At 36.8% G+C, this 8,940-nt stretch overlaps 1 protein-coding gene across 2 annotated transcripts in view; it reads left to right on the top strand.

The window, feature by feature from the left end:
• Window positions 1-6,446: 6,446 nt before the first annotated feature.
• The window catches only part of LOC126071552 (guanylate-binding protein 4-like), a 43,575-nt gene continuing 41,081 nt past the window's right edge, over window positions 6,447-8,940 (top strand). For both annotated transcript variants that reach the window (XM_049875737.1, XM_049875736.1), the window contains exon 1: window positions 6,447-6,549. The gene's annotated coding sequence lies outside the window, so the exon portion shown is untranslated. The remainder of the gene's footprint in view (window positions 6,550-8,940) is intronic.

The following is an 8,940-nucleotide window of genomic DNA, read 5'->3' as shown; positions in this document are numbered from 1 at the left end:
GTGTTAGTTTCATTTTAAAAAGGTAAAAACTAAAAAGTGAGAGGTGGGGCCAAGATGGTGGAGTAGTCAGATGCTTCCTGTGATCCCTCTTAAAATAAAGACCAGAAAAAACAAGTGAATTGATTATATATGCACCCAATGACAGGTCTCCAAAATACATAAAACAAACTTTAACAGCATTGAAAAGAGAGATACGAAACTCCACAATAATAGTAGGATACTTTGACACACCACTTTCGGTGAAGGACAGAACATCCAGAAAGGAGCTCAATAAAGACACAGAAGAACTAAATGCCACAATCAACCAACTTGACCTCATAGACTTATACAGAACACTTCACCCAAGAGCAGCAAAGTATACTTTCTTTTCCAATGCACATGGATCATTCTCCAGAATAGACCACATTTAGGTCATAAAGCAAGCCTTAACAAAATCCAAATCAATGAAATATTACAAAGCATCTTTTCTGACTATAAACCCATAAAAGTAGAAATCAGTAACAAAGAAAAAGTAAGGGAAAAAAACCAAACATACGGAAACTGAACAACACCTGCTTCAAAAGTTACTGGCTTATAGAGGAAATTAAGGACAGAATAAATAAATTCATAGAATCAAATGTGAATAAAAACACACCCTACTAGAACCTTTGGTACACAGTGAAAACAGTGCTCAGAGGTCAATTTATAGCAAGAAATGCACACATTCAAAAAGTGGAAAGGGCCAAAATCAAAGCATTAACCTTATAACTCAAACAAATAAAGAGCAACAAAAGAAGCCCTTGGGCACCAGAAGAAAGAAAATAATAAAAATTAGAGCAGAATTAAATAAAATAGAGAACAGAAAAACAGTTGAAAGAATGAACAAAACCAAAAGCTGGTTCTTTGAAAAGATCAACAAAATTAATAAACCATTGGCCAAACTGACAAAAGAAAAACAGAAGAGGAAGCAAATAACCCAAATAAGAAATACCATTGGCCAAACAAAAGAAAAACAGGAGAGGAAGCAAATATCCTGAATAAGAAATGAGATGGGCAATATCACAACAGACTCAACTAAAATTAAAATAATCATAACAGAATACTATGAAAAATTGTACTCTAACAAATTTGAAAACCTAAAGGAAGTGGACAAATTTCTAGAAACACACCACCTACCTAAACTAACACAAACAGGTAAAACAACTAAATAAACCCATAACAAAAGAAGAGATTGAAAACGTAATTTAAAAACTCCCAACAACAACAAAAAAAGCTCAGGCCCTGATGGCTTCATTGCAGAATTCTACCAAACTCTCAGAGAAGAGTTAACACCACTACTACTAAAGGTATTTCAGAGAATAGAAAAGTGTGGAATACTCCCAAACTCATTCTATGAAGCCAGCATAACCCTGATACCAAAACTGGTAAAGATACCACAAAAAAAGAAAATTACACACAAATATCCCCCATGTACTTAAAGGCAAGAATCCTCAACAAAATTCCAGCCAATAGAATTCAACGTCATATCAAAAAAATAATTCACCATGACCAAGTGGGATTCATACCAGGTAGGCAGGGATGGTTCAACGCTAGAAAAACAACAATGTAGTGCATCACATAAAAAAACAAAAGACAAGAACCACATAATCTTATCAATTGATGCAGAAAAGGCATATGACAAAGTTCAACACCCATTCATGATAAAAAAAAATCTCAGCAATATAGGAAGAGAAGGAAAATTCCCCAGCATAAGAAAGGGCATTTATACAAAATGAACAGCCAACATCATCCTAAATGGAGAGAGTCTGAAAGCGTTCCCTTTGCGAACAGGAACCAGACAATGATGTCCTTTATCACCGCTCTTATTTAACATTGTACTGGAGTACTTAGTCAGAGCAATTAGGCTAAAAAAGAAATAAAGGGCACCCAAATTTGGTAAGGAAGAAGTAAAAGTATCTCTATTTGCAGCTGATATGATCTTGTACAAAGAAAACCCCAAAGAATCCATAAGAAAACTCCTGGAACTAAGAAGATTTCAGCAAAGAATCAGGATACAAGATAAACATACAAAAATCAGTTGGATTCCTCTACGCCAACAAAGAGAACTTCAAAGAGGAAATCACCAAATGAATACCATTTACAATAGCCCCCAAAAAGATAGTACTTAGGAATAAATCTAACCAGAGATGTAGAAGACCTATGCAAAGAAAACTACAAGACACTACTGCAAGAAACCAAAAAAGACCTACATAGGTGGAAAAGCATACCTTGCTCATGGATAGGAAGACTCAACATTATGAAAATGTCTATTCTACCCAAAGCAATCTACAGATACAATGCAATTCTGATACAAATTCTAATGGCATTTTTTAGTGAGTTGAAGAAACCAATCGCCAACTTCACATGGCAAGGGAAGAGACCCTGGATAAGTAAAGAATTACTGAAGAAGAAGAACAAAGTGGGAGGCCTCACACTATCTGATTTTAGAACCTATTATACCACCACAGTAGTCAAAACAGCCTGGTACTGGTATAACAACAGGTACTTAGACCAATGGAACAGAATTGAGAATCCAGGCCTAAATTCTTCCACCTATGAGCAGCTGGTATTTTTCAAAGGCCCAAAGTCCATTAATTGGGGAAAAGACAGTCTCTTTAACAGGCGGTACTGGCATAACTGGATATCCATCTGCAAAAAAAAGTAACTAGACCTATACCTCACACCATGTACAAAACTAACTCAAAATGTATCAAAGATCTAAATATAAAATCTAAAACGATAAAGACCGTGGAAGAAAATAATGGACAATACTAGAATCCCTAATACATGATATAAACAGAATACAAAACATTACCAACAGTGCACAAACACCAGAAGAGAAATTAGATAACTGGGAGCTCCTAAAAATCAAACACTTATGCTCATCTAAAGACCCAAAGACTTCACCAAAAGAGTAAAAAGACAACCTAAAGACTGGGAAAATAGTTTTGGCTACAACAAATCCGATCAGCCTCTAATCTCTAAAATTTACAAGATACTGCAAAACCTCAACAACAAAAAGACAAATAACCCAATTAAAAAACGGGCAAAGAATATGAACAGGCACTTCAGCAAAGAAGACACTCAGGTGCCCACCACATACATGAGGAAATGCTCAAGATCATTAGCCATCAGAGAAATGCAAATCAAAACTACAATGAGATACCATCTCACCCCAACAAGCTGGCATTAATCCAAAAAAATTAAAAAATAACAAATATTGGAGAGGTTGTAGAGTGGCTGGAACACTTATTCACTGGTAATAGGAATGTAAATGGTATGACCACTTTGGAAATTGATTTGTCCCTTCTGTCAAAAGCTAGAAATAAAAATACCATACGCTCCAGCAATATCACTCCTTGGAATATACCCTAGAGAAATAAGAACCTTCACACAAATAGGTATATGCATTCCCATGTTCATTGCAGCACTGTTCACAATAGCAAAAAGATGGAAATAACCAAGGTGCCCATCTACAGATAAATGGATAAACATATTATGGTATATTCACATAAAGGAATACTATGCAACAGTAAAGAACAACAATGAATCTTTGAAACATCTCATAACATGGGTGACTCTGGAAGGCATTATGCTGAGAGGAATTAGTCACAAAAGGACAATTATTGTATGAGACCACTATTATAAGAACTCCATAAAAGGTTTAAACACAGAAGAAAACATTCTTTGATGGTCTCAAGGGTGCAGAGGGAGGGAGAGGTGCATTCACTAACTAGATAGTAGACAAAAATTATCTTAGGTGAAGTAAAGGAGAACAGACAATACAGAGGAAGTCAGCACAACTGGACTAAACCAAAAGCTAAGAAGTTTCCTGAATACAACCAAACAATTCAAGGGACAGAATAGCAGGGGCAGGGGTCTGGGGACCATGGTTTCGAGGGACATCTAGGTCAATTGGCATGACAAAGTTTATTAAAAAAATGTTCCACATCCCACTTGGGTGAGTGGCATCTGGGGTCTTAAAAGCTAGCAAGCGCCCATCTAAGATGCATCAATTGATCCCAACCCACCTAGAGCAAAGGAGAATGAAGAACACCAAAGACAAGTAAAATATGAGCCCAACAGAACAGGCCACATAAACCAGAGACTCCATCAGCCTGAGACCAGAAGAACTAGCTGGTGCCTGGCTACCACCAATGACCGCCCTGATAGGGAACACAACAGAGAGTCCCTGGCAGAACAGGAGAAAAGTGGGGTGCAGAACTCAAATTCCAGTAAAAAGACCAGAATTAATGGTCTGACTGAGACTGGAGGAATTCCAGAAGACATGGCCCTTGGACTCCCTGTTAGCCCCAAACTAAAACCATCCCCGAAGCCAACACTTAAGAAAAAGTTTAGACTGGACTATAAGACATAAAATGATACTTGTGAAGAGTGTGCTTCTTAGCTCAAGTAGATACATGATACTAAATGGGCAGCTTCTGTCCGGAGGCGAGATGAGAAGGGTGGAGAAGAGCTGGTTGAATGGACATGAGAAGTGCAGGGTGGAAAGAAGGAGTGTGCTGTCACATTATAGGGTGAGCAACTAGGGTCACATAACAATGTGCATATAAATTTTTGTTTGAGAAAATGAATTGTAAACTTTCACTTAAAGCACAATAAATAAATAAAAACAGATAAAAAGTTATATACAAACATAATAAAGACTTGTACTAATGGTCTAGAATCACATACCAGTGGTTTAAGGTAAAATATCTAATAAGTATCATACCTTGATTCAGAAAGTACTGCATTTCAAATAACTTTAAGAAGTAAGGATAATGCACTCTGAAAAAATAATTTAAATTAATTTAAAGTAGATTCAATAATGATAGTCTACAGTGTTAAAAAAAGATGTGAAGAGTTTGAACAAAATTATTTTATGAAATGTGAGTATGAAAAAATGACATATCTACATGGGTACATTACATAAATATAATGTGATTTTTAAATATACGTATAACTAAGTTAAAAAGATTTTGCATAAATATTTTACTATTTCTTATGCATTTCAAAGGTTTATTTATTCAAATTGGGAAAAATTAGGTGTTTGTCAATATTTACTCCTTTATTGCATTGTTTTGCATTAAGTAGATATTATATACCCTCCCTTACACTCTCTGTTTCCATCTTAGAATGGAGACAAAAACCACTTATTTTGCCTTATTGTAGTCAGGGCTGAATTAGACATGGAAGATAAGTAATACTTAGAAAACAATCAATAAGAAAAAACTGCTCTTCTCATTACTATTCACTCGGCAAAGAGAGAAAGGCAGTGTAGTGAAGTGTTTCAAGAAGAGAGTTTGGGATCAAAATGGCTTAGGTTCAGTTTACTCATAGTGTTGTGCTTTTGGAAAGTGATTAAATCTTTCTGTGCCTTTGTTTCTATAAATTTATGGGGAAACATTTATTATGAAATTTATGTTAGATAACCCATGGGAAGAGATCACTATCAAACCTGGAACAAGGGTGAAATACATGGAAGCTACCCTTCTCACTGTGTATGGGAACTAAGTGCCAGGTTATGGCTGGGTATTCATAAATGAGTAAGATGTGTCCTTTCCCTCACTTATTGCATCTATAAATGTGAGTGTGTTAGTTATTTCAAAAAATTGTACCTAAAAAGAACATGATGTTTCTCATTCTAAGAGGCTTCTCAAACTGGCCTCCAAATGTGACATAAATTTCATTGCATTCAAACAATCAAATGGACATTCCTTTTTTTTTTTTTTTTTTCCTTCATAGCAAAAGATCTCTAAGAGCTTTGTCAAAAGTAAAAGGTGATGGTCTTAGTTGAGGAATTGTGCAAAACCCATGTACCCTCCCACTAGCATGTTGTTGTTAAAATGTTGTTGTTAGGTGCCATTAATTCATTCCGATTCATAGTGACCCTATGTACTACAAAACAGTTGAAACACTGCCCAGTCCTATTCCATCCTCACAATTGTTGCTTTGTTTGAGCCCATTGATACAGTCACTGTGTCAATCCATCTCGTTGGGGGTCCTCCTCTTTTTCCCTGAGTCTCTGCTTCACCAAGCATGATGTCCTTCTCCAGGTACTGGTCCCTCCTGATAACATGTCCAAAGTACATGAGATGAAGTGTCACCATCCTTGCCTCTGAGGGACATTTTGGCTGTGCTTCTTCCAAGACAGATTTGTTCGTTCTTCTGGCGGTCCAAGGTATATTCAATATTCTTCACCAACACTGTAACTCAAAAGCATCGATTCTTCTTTTATTTTCATTGTTCATTGTCCAGCTTTCCCATGCATTTGAGGCTACTGAAAATCTATCATGGCTTCCTGCAGATCTTTCACGGTTGTTGAGTTACTTCCTTTCCCTCAGTGCTTTCAGTTTCATGTTGCTCTAATTCTGCGGAAAAGGTTGCTTTATTTACTTCCTTCCTTCCTTATTCTTGAGTAAGTCCTGAAAGCCCCAGGTTTTTGGAGGGGTGAAATAAAAGTCCCAGGATCCAGAGAGAGACTGAGAAGGAAGAGAAATCTCTCCATCAATACTGTGGAGGAAAAAACAGGTGAGAATTCTTACTACTTTCTCATCAAGCAGCTTTCTCTTCAGCTCTTCTGCTCCAGGGCATAGAGCCTGTGATAACTTTAGGGAAGGGTATGGAAAAAAAAAAAAAATTTTTTTTTTTATGAAGGTATGCACTATGAGTCTTAATCCACTGGATGGCAATGTTTTTTTGTTTGTTTTTTTAGGAAGGTATTTAAATTTTTTTTTTTTTTTATTCATAAGGGTCAGTTAGTTTTCTTAACAATGACCAGCACCAGGATAGGCTGTCCTGAGCCTGAGGTTGGAAAGCAGTTCAGATGAAATCCTGGCTCCCTCAGGCTACAGGCACGTCCCTGACAGGCCCTGTCTTGCTCTGGGCTGAATCAGGCACTAGCAGAACCTGAACAGAGAGCTCAAAAGGCTTTAAGATTGTCTTTTTCTTTCTTGACAGTATCTGTGCTGACTGGGGACTCGATTAAACTACCAAAGACTTTGAAGGAACTTTCTCTGTACTGTTCCAACTGCAGCTAAGAAACTGAAAGAACTACTTATTTTCATAAGAAGGAAAGAAGAGTAAATAAGATATAGTATAAACAGTCCAATGACTCTGTTAAAGAGAAAAGAAAGAAAAAGCTGAAGCGCAGTTTCATGAAAAGAACATTCTTTTTATTTTCTAATTTCCAAATGCTTGAATTTTACTTTATTAGGTTAACCCTTGTTTTTGTTTTTAATTGTACTTTAGATGAAGGTTTACAGAACAAACTAGTTCCTCATTAAACAGTTAGTACACATATTGTTTTACGACATTGCTTAACAACCCTACAATATGTCAACACTCTCCCTTCTCAACTTTGGGTTCCCTATTACCAACTTTCCTGTCCCTTCCTGCCTTCTTGTCCTTGCCCCTGGGCTGGTGTGCCCATTTAGTCTCATTTTGTTTTGTGGCCCTGTCTAATCTTTCACTGAAGGGTGAACCTCAGGAGTGACTTCATTACTGAGCTAAAAGAGTGTCTGGGGGCCATACTCTTGGGGTTTCTCCAGTCTCTGTCAGGCCAGTAAGTCTGGTCTTTTTCTGTGAGTTAGAATTTTGTTCTACATTTTTCTCCAGCTCTCTCTGGGACCCTCTATTTTGATCCCTGTCAGAGCAGTCAGTGGTGGTAGCTGGACACCATCTAGTTGTACTGGTCTCATTCTGGTGGAGGCCATGCTAGTTGTGGTTCCTTAGTCCTTTGGACTAATCTTTCCCTTGTATCTCTCTCCCTTGCTCCTGAAAGGATGAGACCAGTGAAGTATCTTAGATTGCTACTCACAGGCTTTTAAGACCCCAGACGCTACTCACCAAAGTAGAATGTAGATGGTGAGTAGCGTCTGGGGTCTTAAAAGAACATGCATTTTAATCATATGCTTATACTATTTTTTAAAATGAATTTCTTCCTTTAGAAATAGTCCAGGCTCACTTGTCCAATTTCTGAGTGCCCACTTATTCCTTAAACCTTTTCAAGTAGAAATTCAACCCCCTACTTTACTGATACTTTCCTCTAAAGAATCTACAGTGTGCAACATCTCTGCTTACTGTGACCTTTCCCTGCCCTTCTGAAAATCTGATCCCTCCTTCTGGAAATATCTCCCCTGGATTCCTTGGCATGGCAGTAACTTCATTTATCACCTACTTGTCTGTCCAGCTCTCTCTTCTTTGTCAGCTATTCCTCCTCCTCCTATCCACCTCTAAAAAAGAAAAACAGAACAGAATAAAACCTGTAAGTGGATGACTGGAAATATAGATTTTTTTTCAAATAGCTTTTTTTCTAAGTTTCTTAATCTTTTTCTCCTACTTTCAATTCTTTTTTTTTTTTGTTCTGTGCTATATTTTTCACTCTTCTTGCTCTCTCATTATAACCAAGAAATACTATGGTATTCATGATTTAGTTTTAGCCCCAACATAGCCCTAGGGACTAAGTTTTACAGTTTCCATTTTCTAGAAAACATGTTTAAAATTGGTTAAATGGCATGGCAAATATCATACAACTACGAAATCTAATCTTGCTCCAAACAAAGCACTCTGTAGCCGACAAAATATATTGACTTTTTTGGTGCTTCTGTTCATTTTTGCCTTTCTGTTCATGTCTTCACGTACAAAGGGTCTTTTTGATATCTCCCGTTATTCACCTTAACTTTTTGAACAAGTAAAATACAGTGATAATAACTATTTTTAATATCCTTCTCTGCTAATTCTAGCATCTTATTATGTCCTGCCATAATTTTGATTGATTGGTTTATTTCTTCATTATGAGTTGCATTTTCCTACTTCTTTGCATTCCTGGTAAATTTTAACTGGGCTCTAAAAAATTTGAATTTTACCCTCTTGGGAGCTGGATATTTCTGTATTCCTATAATTATTCTTGAGAATTCTTGC

Source organism: Elephas maximus, chromosome 3 (genome assembly GCF_024166365.1).
Source record: "Elephas maximus indicus isolate mEleMax1 chromosome 3, mEleMax1 primary haplotype, whole genome shotgun sequence".
NCBI lineage: Eukaryota > Metazoa > Chordata > Mammalia > Proboscidea > Elephantidae > Elephas > Elephas maximus.
This window is presented reverse-complemented; position numbering and strand designations above follow the sequence as displayed.